The sequence below is a fragment of the Scyliorhinus torazame genome, chromosome 5 (genome assembly GCF_047496885.1).
Source record: "Scyliorhinus torazame isolate Kashiwa2021f chromosome 5, sScyTor2.1, whole genome shotgun sequence".
Taxonomy (NCBI): Eukaryota; Metazoa; Chordata; class Chondrichthyes; order Carcharhiniformes; family Scyliorhinidae; genus Scyliorhinus; species Scyliorhinus torazame.
The window spans coordinates 105,922,060-105,936,088 of record NC_092711.1 but is presented as its reverse complement, the minus strand read 5'-3'; the positions used below and the strand labels follow the sequence as shown (position 1 = coordinate 105,936,088).

General features: G+C 48.7%; 1 long non-coding RNA gene across 1 annotated transcript; it reads left to right on the top strand.

Moving 5' to 3' along the window:
• The first annotated feature begins 6,447 nt into the window (after window positions 1-6,447).
• Window positions 6,448-8,259, top strand: LOC140421587 (uncharacterized). The gene is made up of 2 exons (XR_011946923.1): window positions 6,448-6,527; window positions 7,091-8,259. It is a non-coding gene; the product is annotated as an uncharacterized lncRNA (long non-coding RNA).
• Window positions 8,260-14,029: the final 5,770 nt, after the last annotated feature.

The following is a 14,029-nucleotide window of genomic DNA, read 5'->3' as shown; positions in this document are numbered from 1 at the left end:
TTAGGTTTGAGGTCTAAGATAGCAGAGATGTTTATGGGCTTTTGAAATGTGGCATTCAACGCATTCAGGATTTGTGCCCGTCTATCATCGTCCAAGGCATGGGCTTGCTGAAGTGCGGCGTGGCTAGCATAATTCAAGTGGTTGAGGTGTCTGCGGTACTCTGCTGGGGTTAAAAGCTGCTGGACTAGGGCCCAGAGGTCCCTAGAATCAGCTTGATAAACTGAGATGGTAGTTCTCAGATAGTCCACGAAAGCAGCAGGAGATTTCTTCCTGTCTGGGATTGCAGCCAGAATAGCCATCATCTCACTGGGTCTCAATGGGAAATAAACGTCTATCGTGGGCTCCGCTGCTGCCCTTGCAGCATCAGGGTTGGGTATTTTCCTAATCGGCAACTGTCTCAGAGTCTCACTAGCAGATTTAGCGGATTCCTCTGGCTCTTCAAAGACTTTGACGTCCTTCCCTTCCAATAGGGGGAGCTCCGGCTCCTCAGAACCATTCCCGTCCTCTTTCTTTGTTCTCATACTTTTCTGTCCTACCATATCGGTCTTAAGGGATCTAGGTGGTATGCGTAATTGTTTCTGGATAGGATCAGGCCCCTCTCTCATTGCCTGAGATCGGGACCTAGAGCTAACTGTCCGAGATCGGGTCCTAGAGCTAACTGGGCTAGTGGAACAGAGCTCCCCTTCTCTAACAGACGGTGAAGGTGCAGAAATAGGACCCAAACTATCAACCAAAGGGACTGGAGAGGCTGGCATGATTTGAATCTGGGGAGCAGTGACTGGATATAAATTATGATACCCTGGTGGTTCTGGAATTAGTGGAATTAGTGCAGACAATGCTACTGGTGCAGTCGGGACTCTACCCAACATGGTCCAATTCTCTAGGTCATCATCTGCGTCTGTCAATGCAAGGCCAGCCATTGAACTACGTAGCCCATTTTCTTTTACTCGAGTCCACCCTCTCTTTTGAATCCTCACTCCTTTTTCAAGATCTCCAGAGTTTTCTGGTTCCCCCCTTCACTAAGTGGAATCCCCATTTTAAGGGCATTTTCTTGCCAACTTGATAACATGATCTTATCCCTCTCCTCTTGACAATATTTTCTCCATAATCCAATTAACTCTTTTGCTTTCATACTTTGGCTTTTTGCAGATTTCACCCTGAATTTTCTTAATGATGTCCAGATCTTTAGTGCCCCCTAGTGGCCATTCGTCACCCAATTTCTTCCTTAAAGTTGCTGACATTTTTCTAAAATCCCTCGCTTTATCTGGATAAATATGACATAATATTTGCAATGAACTGTTTGGATCACTCGTGTTATCCAAGCAATTCCCCACAATCTCGAACTAGTCCTCAAGACTGCGTTTTTCGCCACTACAGTCCAAGGATACAATTTCAGCTTAATCAACTATAGTTTCCAAAACACTCACACGTGGAATTAAACCATCCTTTTGATGTCCCATCAATTCCAAAACACACACACGTGGAATTAAACCATCCTTTCGATGTCCCATCAATTCCAAAACACACACACACGTGGAATTAAACCATCCTTTCGATGTCCCATCAATTCCAAAACACACACACACCCATCAATTCCAAAACACACACACATGTCGAATTAAACCATCCTTTCGATGTCCCATCAATTCCAAAACACACACGTGGAATTAACCCATCCTTTCGATGTCCCATCAATTCCAAAACACACACATGTGGAATTGAACCATCCTCTCGATGTCCCATTAGTTCCACAATTAACCCAAAACTGAACTATCAATATTATGATATCCCATCAGTTTAATTTTCTAATCCCCAGACTGACCTTTGATTTTGTCGAGACGATCTTTCCGTACCAACCGCGAGTGACCAGACCAATCAGACCATGAGAAGAGGGGAAAATCAATGTGGTCATTTTCCAGCTACACACATTGTGGGCCCATTTCCACTTTCCTTGTCCAACATCAGTCTAATTCTGATTTTGCAGGTGGCCGGTGACCGTCTGGAGAAATCCGGGGTTTCGGCACCAAATGACAATATTGAATTCTTTACCCTTCAGTCTGGCCTCAATAAAACTCGAGATGGATTTGTAGGTATAGTATTATTTATTTTAACCAACTTGCAAGGCTGACTCGCTTCTTAGAGATTCAGAACACAGAAGCTGTCTCCTGGAACCCTCGAACAGAGTGAGGTTGGAGACAAAGAGATCTCTGCAAATACATTCAAATAGCATCAAGTTTCACATACAGATTCCCATAGGTCATCCTATACCCCTCCTGACCTGGCCATACATCCTGATTGGCTCACTTCGTATTCCTTAACCCTGGGCCTCTTGTTACCCAGCATCCTTTTCCCCATCCTTGCCATGCTTTCTGAATTCCTTTGTCCTTTGTGAACTCACTACGATTAGACTGGCCCACATCTACATTACTGTAACTACTATTTGAACTAACTATTTTATCTCACATTTGTTTGTTCAATTCCTCAAAACCAACAATTCTTCCATCCAATTGCCAACTGGTTGACTATAATGGTAGCGTCATCCCCGCCACCGGGTCATGCCAACTCGAGGTGATGCACAACTCGCGAAAAGTCACCCTACCCTTCGAGATTGTGGGCTCCTCAAAGGACTCCCTGCTAGGCGCACAGGCGTGCAAGCTCCTCAACCTCGTGCAGCGCATACATTCCCTCTCTCCAGAGGACACGTCTGACTTCCAAGATGTGGACTTCAGGGCGCAACTAAGTGCCATCATCACTCAACACCGAGATGTCTTCGAAGGCATGGGCATACTGCACTACACATACAAAATCCTGCTCAAACAGGACGCCACGCCTGTGGTTCATGCATCTCGCAGAGTGCCAGCACCCCTCAAGGACCGCCTCAAGCATCAGCTGCAGGCCCTCCAGGACCAAGGAGTGCTTTCCAGAGTGACGGAACCAACCGACTGCGTCAGTTCCATGGTGTGCGTCAAGAAGCCTTCCGGCGAGCTCCGGATCTGTATCGACCTGAAGGATTTAAATCATAACATCATGCGGGAGCATTACCCTATCCCCAAGCGTGAGGAGATCGCGTGTGAGATGGCTCGAGCCAACATATTCACCAAGCTGGATGCATCAAAGGGCTTCTGGCAGATTCAATTGGACAAGTCCAGCAGAAAGCTGTGTACTTTCAACACCCCATTTGGCAGGTACTGCTACAATAGAATGCCATTTGGAATCATATCAGCATCTGAAGTGTTCCACCGCATCATGGAGCAGATGATGGAGGGGATCGAGGGTGTGCGCGTCTATGTGGATGACATCATCATCTGGTCCACCACCCCGCAAGAGCATATCAGTCGCCTCCAATGCATTTTTAAGCGAATACGGGACCAAGGCCTGCGCCTCAACAGAGCCAAATGTTCTTTCGGCCAGTCCGAACTCAAGGTTTTAGGAGACCAAATCTCCCAGTTGGGTGTGCGGCCGGATGTGGACAAGGTGGCAGCCATCACAGCCATGCAGAAGCCGGCGGATAAGAAGGCGGTGCTCCGGTTCTTAGGAATGGTCAACCTCCTAGGAAAGTTAATCCCTAACCTCGCTTCCTACACCACGGCTCTCCGCAACCTAGTTCGGAAGACGACAGACTTCCAGTGGCTTCCCGCCCACCAGCGTGAATGGGAGGAGCTCAAAGTCAAGGTGACCACCGCCCCGGTATTGGCATTTTTCGATCCTGCAAGGGAGACAAAAATATCAATGGACGCTAGTCAATCTTGCATAGGGGCTGTGCTCCTGCAACAAGATGACGCCTCGTCATGGGCCCCTGTTGCCTATGCGTCACGGGCCATATCATTGAGGTCCCACAGAGCAGCGCTATGCGCAAATCGAGAAGGAGTGCCTAGGCCTGTTGACCGGTGTCAACAAATTCCTTGACTAAGTGTATGGCCTTCCCCAGTTCACTGTGGAGATCGCTGGTCGGCATCATCCAAAAAGACCTCAATGATATGACCCCTCGCCTACAACGCATTCTGCTCAAACTCTGGAGATCCGATTTCCAGCTCGTGTACACACCGGGTAAGGACCTGATCATAGCCGACGCCCTGTCCAGGGCAGTCACCACTCCGTCCGACCCAGAGGGGTTCGTTTGCCAAGTCGACGCCCATGTGGCCTTCACGGCCGTCAATCTGCCGGCCACGGATGAACGCCTAACCCACATTCGCCGTGAGACTGCGGCTGGCCCCCTGCTACAACGTGTGATGCGCCACATGACTGACGGATGGCTCAAGGGACAATGCCCGCAGTTCTATAATATTCGAGACGATCTGGCAGTCGTTGATGGCGTCCTCCAGAAGCTGGACCACATTGTGATCCCACACAGCATGCATCACCTGGTTTTAGAGCAGCTGCACGAGAGCCATCTCGGCGTAGAAAAGTGCCGACGGAGGGCCCGAGAGGCTGTCTACTGGCCTGGCATAAATGAGGACATTGCCAACACTGTGCTCAATTGCCCCACCTGTCAGCGGTTCCAGCCGGCCCAACCATGGGAGACCCTTGAACCCCATGAGTTGGTCATGTCCCCTTGGTCTAAGGTAGGCGTGGACCTGTTCCATGCGCTCGGCAGGGACTATGTTCTCATAGTTGATTATTTTTCCAGCTATCCCGAGGTTGTACGCCTGCACGACATCACGTCATCGGCTGTTATCCGTGCCTGCAAAGAGACCTTTACTCGTCACGGCATCCCACTCACTGTGATGTCGGACAATGGCCCCTGCTTCGCGAGCCAGGAATGATCTAACTTCGCCAGCAGGTACAACTTTGTACACATGATGTCCAGTCCCCTGCATCCCCAGTCAAATGGCAAAGCAGAAAAGGGTGTCCATATCGTAAAGAGGCTCCTCTGCAAGGCTGCTGATGCAGGATCCGACTTCTGCCTCGCCTTGCTGGCCTATCGCTCAGCTCCACTGTCCACGGGCCTGTCACCAGCCCAGCTGCTGATGGGTCGCACCCTCAGGACCACTGTGCCGTCCATTCACGTCCCAGACCTGAACCATGCTCCGGTCCTTCATCGGATGCAACAGTCTCGCGCACAGCACAAGGCGGCGCATGACGCTCGAGCGACTGCTCTGGTGCCAGGTGACAACGTCCAAATCCATCTTCCAGAGGGTGGCTGGTCTGCGACTGCTGTGGTTCTTCAGCTGGTGGATCCCCACTCATTCCTGGTTTGTCTGCCTGATGGCTCCATTCGCCGCCACAATCGGTGTACCCTTCGTCTGGTGCCCTACGCAATCCTCCACCGGTGCCACGCCCTCCTGTTGTCCCCGACCTGGACTTTGTAGAGCTTCCGGATACTCTGCATCCTCCTCACTTGGCCGTGGCCCGGCCCTCAGCCGGTGGCTCCTGACCCACCCTTGAGGCGGTCAACCCGAATTCGTCGCCCACCTCAGAGACTTGATTTATGAGCCTTACAATGTTGGACTCAATGCTTTGTTCTTTCATCCTGTTTCAGCATTTCACTAGTTTGTTTATAGCATTCGTTATTAGTTTTGTTGTTCGTGTAACACCTTGTTTTTCTTTTCTCTGCACCAGGCACCTTCCCGTGTATATAGACTAGCCTCATGTACATAGTTATGTAAATACTGCACACACATGGTCAGATACACTCATTACATGTTATTTATTCTCACAAAGGCACATGTTCTTTGTAAAAAAAAAGGGGGGATGTCATAATATACATCAGTACATTATGGTGCAATCACATACACACACTGATGGACATGCAGTAGGACCAACCAGCATACACAACACCGCAGCCAATCACCGGTGAGAGCACACGCAGTATAAAGACAGGGGACAGGAGAGGTCCCTCTCATTCTAGCAGCAGCCAGCTCAGAGCACAGAGCTCACAGCCTGCATCACAGACATTCACCATGTGCTGAATGCCTCACCATAGCTAGTGATAGGAAAGGGTCCACAGTTAAGCTGGTATTGCGTATACCCACGTTTACAGTATGTTAGCATAGTTGAACAGTTAATAAAATAGAGTTACATCACTTTCAGCATTGTTGGCTTATTTGTGAACCAGAGCACCCAACACGACAATGTGTACAGTTCTTTGCTTCCTGAAGCCAATGACCAGACCAGCTCTTTAGTTTTGCTCACTCGGGAGGGAGAGATTGTTGTAATTCCGCCATTATGGTCTCTATCTCCCTCCTGTACTCTGACTCATCATTGTTTGAGATCCAATCCGCTACGGCCCTGTCATCAACACACATTTGCCCCACCGTCTCACCTGGAGTTTGACACAAATCAGCTTTCAAAATGATGCAGTTTCAGCCAATGTGGGAGATCCGGGCTCAGCCCCGCCCCTCATTCACTCCGATTGGTTGGAGGACCAGCCGCTCCCGCTCGGAACTCCAGCCCCATCCCCTCTTCCTATTGGCTCGGAGCAGCGTCAATCATTATCCAGGTATTGTGATCTGGAGCATGCGCAGTGCGGGTACCAAGCTGGGCTCGGGCGGTTGCGTGGAAATCTGGAGCCGATGAGAAACTGAGCGGTGAGTCGGGAGCGATGGAGCCGGCGGGTGGGTTGGATATGAGGGCTTCACAAACACCCGCAGCACGCTCCAAACCCCCAATATGAAGCTCAAATTCCTGCCTTTGCGTCTGAATGAGAAATAGCTGAGTTCCTTGCCGCCATTTTCATGGGGGGCGAGCCTCAGCCGGGCTCATGCGGAGGCGCCATGTTTATGGGGGGCACTCTCTGGCCAAACAGCCAATGAGGGACCTTCCTTTTGGTCCCTGCCACGCAGCTGCGGGACCCACTTCCAACACACATTGTGATTGGTCGGAGGACCTGATGACCGGATAGTCCTCCAATCCCGCCCCTTCGCAATTGAAACAGAAACAATTGATTGAATTGTCGATGAATCATCTTTGCTTCACTCCCTGACTTTCCCACCATCTCCCCTGCCTGTTACTTTCTGCTTTCATGGTCACTCTTTCCCAGTGTCAATCCCACAAATTATCAGATTCATTCAACTCGATTTGTGTTTTATTTATTTCTGTTTTTGTGGGTTCTCTCTCACTCCCTTGTTTCTGTTTTAAATCAATCTCACAGGGTATCTTGGAGAGGATTTGCAATCGGGAAAGAGAAACTAATCCAAACATCACATCAGGATTTGACAGGCTCAATTCATCAGGAGTGACGATCACCAGCCTTCGAACATGGCAGCAAAAATCACCGTTCACCCAGGGACAAAACCGTGTAAATGTGGGGATTGTGGAAAGAGATTCAATTACCCGTCTGAGCTGGAAATTCATTGGCGCAATCACACCGGGGAGAGGCCATTCTCCTGCTCCGGGTGCGGGAAGGGATTCACTAGTTTCTCTTCCCTGCAGAAACACCAGCCCGTTCACGCTGACAAGAGGGAGTTTAAATGCTCTGACTGTGAAAAGAGCTTTAAAAGCCTAAATGTACTGCGGATGCACCAGCGCATCCACACTGTGGACAGGCCATTCAGATGCTCACAATGCGGGAAGAGGTTCAGGGCATCATCTGAGCTGCTGATGCACCAGCGGGTTCACAGTGACGAGAGACCTTTCAAATGTCCAGAATGCGAAAAGTGCTATAAAAGGTCAGAGGAACTGCGGCGCCATCAACTTGTTCACACTGATGAGAGACCGTTCAGGTGTTCTCAATGTGGGCATGGGTTCAGGCGATCAGCTGACCTTGTTCGACACCAGCGCACTCACTCTGGGGAGAAACCTTTCACCTGTTCTGAATGTGGGAAGGGATTCACTCAGTTATCACATTGGCGAACACACCAGCAAGTTCATACTGAAGAGAGACCTTTTAAATGTCCAGACTGTAGGAAGTGCTTTAAAAGTTCAGAGAAACTGCGGATCCATCAACGTGTTCACTCTGATGAGAGACCGTTCAGGTGCCCTCACTGCGGGACTGGGTTCAAGCAATCAGGCAACCTCACTATACACCAACGCACTCACACTGGGGAGAGGCCTTTCATCTGCTCAGAGTGTGAGAAGGGATTCATTTGTTTATCCAACCTTATGAGACATCGGCGAGTTCATCAATGATGCAGGGTTTAAATTCTGACAACTGGGGTTTATTTCTTATGTCATTTACACCTATTAGACTTATCCTGTACTCCACACCATGCTTCATTCATATGGCAATAGACCATTATAGCTGTAAACATCCTTTTAAAATTTAAATCACTTAGTAAATGTCTTGAACTAAATATGAACAATAAACAGATCCCAGTCCAATCCTGCAGCTCTATATTGACAGGAGAAAGTTTGTTCTGTAACTTGAGGATGAGGTGGTGTAAACTCTGAATGTTGGTAATCTCATCTGTAGACTTCTTAGACAGGCTGTTAACTTCTCAGATGTTGAAGGGATTACTCATAAAGTATACACACCAATTTATAACCTGAGACTGGACCCTGCTGTAACTAATAGCATCCATTTGTGCTGATTTACAGTGAAAATCCTGTGGAATCTTTGTTCCTTGTTTTATGAAGTAGCTCCCTCAGTTAGTGCTGAACTGCTGGATAACTCTGATTACATTCAGATATGTCTACAGTCTGTGGAAGGTCTTGTGGCTCTAGCGTCCCTGCCTCAGAGCCAGAAGCTCCGGATTGGAGTCCCATGCCAGGACATGATGGCCAAGGAAGGAGCATTTGTAACACAATCAAACAGGTTTAGTGCCAACCTGCAAAATTCTCCCAAACCCGCCAATGGCTGGGGTAAGAGTGGGAGAGAGTCCTGGTCAGCCACGCTTGATGTGGAGTGGCACCCCTCAAGCTATAAGCCTCTGACGATAGACTAGCGAGTTGCTTCTGGAATTAGTAGCTATGGAAATAGATTAAAGACTGCCTTAGTGCATCACTAGGAGCGGGAAGAGAATTGGAATAAATGGTCTGTGTGCTCAGATTTAATTGTAATGTGTAACCAATGGACAAGTCAGTCTGTCCTGACTTGTACTCTGGTGTCTTGCCGATTTGTGAAGATTTAATTCACCCACTCAACAGCTTGAGGGGAATCACACTGAGGTTTCAAGAACATTAAAATAGGACCAGAAATAGGCCATTCGGACCTTCGAGTCTGCTCTGCTATTTAATACAATTATGACTGATCTTCACCCTCCCCATGATTCTTAATTCCCTTTGTATCCAAGATTCTATTGTCCCCTGTCTTGAACATAACTGAGGATTTACAGCTCCCTGGAATAGAAAATTCCAAAGATTCAGAATCCTTTGAGATAAGGAATTCCTTCTCATCTCCATCCTAAATGGTCGATCCCCGACTCTGAGACTAATCGCCGTATTCTAGGTTCCCCAAACACAAGAAACATTTTCTCCACATCTACCCTGTCAGGCCCATTAAGAATTTTCAATTTCAATCAGATAAGAATTAGGAACAGGAGTAGGCCATCTGGCCCCTCGAGCCTGCTCCACCATTTAATGAGATCATGGCTGATCTTTGTGGACTCAGCTCCACTCTCCGGCCCGTACACCATATCCCGAATCCCTTTATTCTTTAGAAAGGCATCTATCTTTTTCTTAAAAACGTTTAAAGAAGGAGCCTCAACTGCTTAACTGGGCAAGGAATTCCAGAGATTCACAACCCTTTGGGTGAAGCAGTTCCTTCTACACTCCGTCCTAAATCTACCTCCCCTTATTTTGAGGCTATGCCCCCTAGTTCTGCTTTCCCCGACCAGTGGAAACATCCTGCCCGCATCTATCCTATCTATTCCCTTCATAATTTTATATGTCTCAATAAGATCCCCCCGCATCCTTCTAAACTCCAATGAGTACAATGAGTTTCCTCCAAGTGCTCGAGTTTCTTCCCACAGTCCAAAGATGTGCAGGTTAGGTGGGGTAACAGAGCTAGGGCAGGGGAGTAGCCCTAGGGCTGGTGCGCTTTCATTGGGCTGAATGTCCTCCTTCTGCCCTCCACGGATTCAATGGGCTAACCCCATATACGGTCCACAAGATGTTCCCCTGGTGCAGTGGGATCAAAATCCATGTTTCAAATACGACCAAAAAGACTGGATTAATCAGTCTGATTTTATTTTAATGTATTTAATTCCAAACTTATATAAAAGATTATGAAACATTAACAATGCAGGAAGTGAACTCTCCATCACACAACTAAACACTATGTACAAATTTTTCCCCTTTTTCATCCTCGCTCCCCCGCGATGAACAACTCCTCAAACACGGCCACGAACATCCCCCATCTTGCAACAAAACCCTCCACTGAACCCCGTAATTCATATTTGATCTTTTCCAACCGGTGCCCAGAGGTAACTCGTATAAGTCACCCAGCCAGGCTGCTACACCCACTGGCATTGCTGACCACCACTCCAATTAAATTCTTCACCGGGCAATCAGAGAGGCGAAGGCCACAACATTGGTCTTCCATCCCTCTATCAGCTCCGGCTTCTCTAATATCCCAAATAATGCGATCGAAGGGTCTGGCTCAACCTCCTCACCCACTATCCTTGTTAGCACCACAAACACTCCCGCCCAGAATCTCTCCGGCCTTCGCAGCCTCAGAACATTTGTGCGTGGTTCGCTGGTCCTGACCCACATTTCTCACACCTGTGTTCCAACTCCTGGAAGAATCCACTCATTCTTGTCCGAGTCATATATACCCTAGGTACCACCTTGAACTGTATCAGGCTCACCCTTTCACACGAGGAGGTCATATTAACCCTTCATAGTGCCTCACTCCATACTCCACAGTTTATCTCTCCTCCGAATTTCCCCTCCCACGTCTTCTTAATCTTCACCACCTACTCACCTCCCTGCTCTCCCATCCACCTGTATATGTTCCCGATCCTGTCCTCCCTTATATGTCCAGAAGCAGCAGTCGCTCCAACAAGGTGGACCTCAGTAACCTGGGTAACTTTTTCCAAACTGTTTGCGCAGAATCTCTTACCTGCAGGTATCTAAACTCTCATCCTCTTGGGAGCTCTACCCTCTCCTTCAGTTCCTCTATACTGGCAAACCAGGTACAAATCCCTCATCTTAACCAGCTTCTCTCCACTTCATATACATGCCGTCTATTCCCCCCTGGCTTGAAACCGTAGTTTTTACACAGCGGCGCCAACACCGACATCCCTTCTATCCTGAAATGCCTCCTCAGCTGCTTCCAGACCTTTACTGTGGACTGCTCCACCAGGCTCTCCATGTATTTCCTTGGTGCCATTGGCAATGCCGCCATATCCCTCAAGCTGGACTCCCTACAGGATTCTTCCTCCACCCTAACCCATTCTGCCTTCCCTCCTTCCCACCACCTCACGTTCTCCACATTCGCCGCCCAGTAACAATACAGCGGGTTTGGCAACACCAAGCCTCCCTTCTGCCTCTATCTCTGTAAAACGGTCCTCTTACCCGTGGCACCTTCCCTGCCCATACAAAATCTGAAATAATCATATCCAGTTTTTGAAAGAAGGCCTTCGATACAAATATCGGAAGTTTCTGGAATATGTATAGGAACCTCAGCAAAATGTTCATCTTCACCACTTCGACCCTCCCTGCCAGAGTCAAATGCAGCGTGTCCCACCTCTTCAGATGCTCCCTGACCTCCTCCACCAGTTCTGTTAAATTCCATTTATGTAGCTTCGCCCATTGCCTCGCTACTTGAATCCCTACTTGTCTCTGGCCACCTAGGTTGGCTCGCCGACCCAGCTTGTTCACCAGGGACACTTTGCTTTTCCCTACATTTAACTTTTATCCTGAGAACACCCCGAACCTCCCCAACAGGCCCATAATCCTCTCCATGCTCTCCAGCGGGTCCGTTGCATGCAATAGCAGGTTGTCCATGTATAGCGACACCGGATAATGATTAAGATAATGAATGGCTTAGATAGGGTGGATGTAGGGAAGTTGTTTCCATTAGCAGGGGAGACTAGGACCCGGGGGCCTTAGAATAAAAGGGAGTCGCTTTAGAACAGAGATAAGGAGACATTTCTTCAGCCAGAGAGTGGTGGGTCTGTGGAATTCATTGCCACAGAGGGCGGTGGAGGCCGGGACGTTGAGTGTCTTTAAGACAGAAGTTAATAAATTCTTCATTTCTCGAGGAATTAAGGGCTATGGAGAGAGAGCGGGTAAATGGAGTTGAAATCAGCCATGATTGAATGGTGGAGTGGACTCGATGGGCCGAATGGCCTTACTTACGCTCCTATTTCTTATGGTCTTATGGATGCTGCCTACGTCCCCTCATAACCCCTTGGCATTCTGTCGACCCCCAAAGAGCCATTGACAGAGGCTCTATAGCTAGTGCAAATAGAAGCGGTGTCAATGGGCACCCCTGCCTTGTCCCCTGTGAAGTTCAAAGTTTCGCAAACCCATATCGTTGGTCCGCCACCGGTACCATGTATAACAGGCCTGATCCCGAACCTTCCCAGGGCCTCAAACAGGTACCATCGCTCCACCCGGTCAAAAGCCTTTTCCGCATTCATGGGCACCATTACCTCTGGTACCCAAGCTCTCGACGGGGTCATGATCACGTTTACCAGCCTCCTTATATTACTAGAAAGATGCCTGCCCTTTACAAAGCCTGTTTGATCCTCCACAACCACCCCCGGGGCCCAACCTTCCCTCCACCAGCTTAGCCAGCATTTCCACGGCTGTATTTAACAGCGATATGGGCCCACATTCCAACGGGTCTTTCCTCTTCAGTGGTATCAATGTGATTGTTTCCTGCGTCATCGTCTCCCGAAGCTCCCCCTTCTCCAACGGTTCATTAAACGCCCCAAGAGATGTGGCACCAAGTCCATTGTCAACTCCTTATAAAAGTCCGCTGGGTAAACGTCGGGCTCTGGGGCCTTCCCCAACTTCATACCCCTTATACTGTCCAATACCTTCCTCAGCCCCAAGGGCTCCTCCAGCACCGCCTCTTCTCTTCCTCAAACTGAAAATTCCAGTCTGTCTAAAAAACATCCCCCCCCTTCACCCACCCATGTCCACCTTGTAGAGCTCCTTATAATAATCAATAAACCCCTAATTTATCTTCCCCAGTTCCGACACCACATCCCCTGCCTCAGCCCCTATCCCCAACATTTTCCTGGATGCAGCCTGCCTCCATAGCTGATGCACCAACATTCGACTCGCCTTCTCCCCATATTCGTACTGAACCCCCCTTGCCGGAAGCAGCTGTCCGACCGCCCTCCCCATCATCAATCTATCAAATTGCCCCTGCAACCTTTTCCTCCTCGCCAATCCCTCCATGGTGGGCACCCTCGCGTACTCTCGATCTACCACAACTATCTCCTTCATTAGCCGCTCATCCTCCTCCCTCCTTTCCCTGTCCGCATGTGCCTTGAACAAGATAATCTCCCCTCGGACCACCGCTTTCAGTGCATCCCAAAATGTGGCCACCCACCAAATCTCCCTGTTTTGGTTCAATTCTACATCATCTTCAATCACAGTCTGCACTTTATCACAAAATCCTCTATCTGCCAACAAACCCGAATCAAGCCTCCACCCAGGCCTCTGCTCCCATCCCGATCTCAGCTGTATCTCCAACCAATGGGGCATGTGGTCCGGGTTTACCATCCCCCGCGTACTCTGCCCCTCCACCCTGACCAAGACCGTCCAGCTCAGCACAAAAAAGTTGGTTCTTGAATACACCCTATAAACATGAGAAAAAGGAATACTCTCTTCCCTCTGGGTTCTCGAAGCGCCACAGTAATCAGTCTGATTGCTGTTTGTGGAATCTTATTTTGAGCAAAATGGCCGTTGTGAAACAGTAACCACTTGTATCTATATAACTCAATTAATGTAAAAAAATGTTTCAAGGTGTGTCAGAGGAGGTTCGTAAAGAATACATTGACATTGAGTCACATCGGGCGATATTTGGGTAGATAGCCAAAACCTCGATTGGAGAGGAGATAATAACAGGAATTTTTCATCAGGAGAGGGAGCTGGAGAAGTTTTGGTTTTATTCCTCAGCCCCACCACCAATGGTGGAGTGATTAAAATCAGGGATGACAAAGAAGCCAGATTGAGAAGAGTGACGATATCT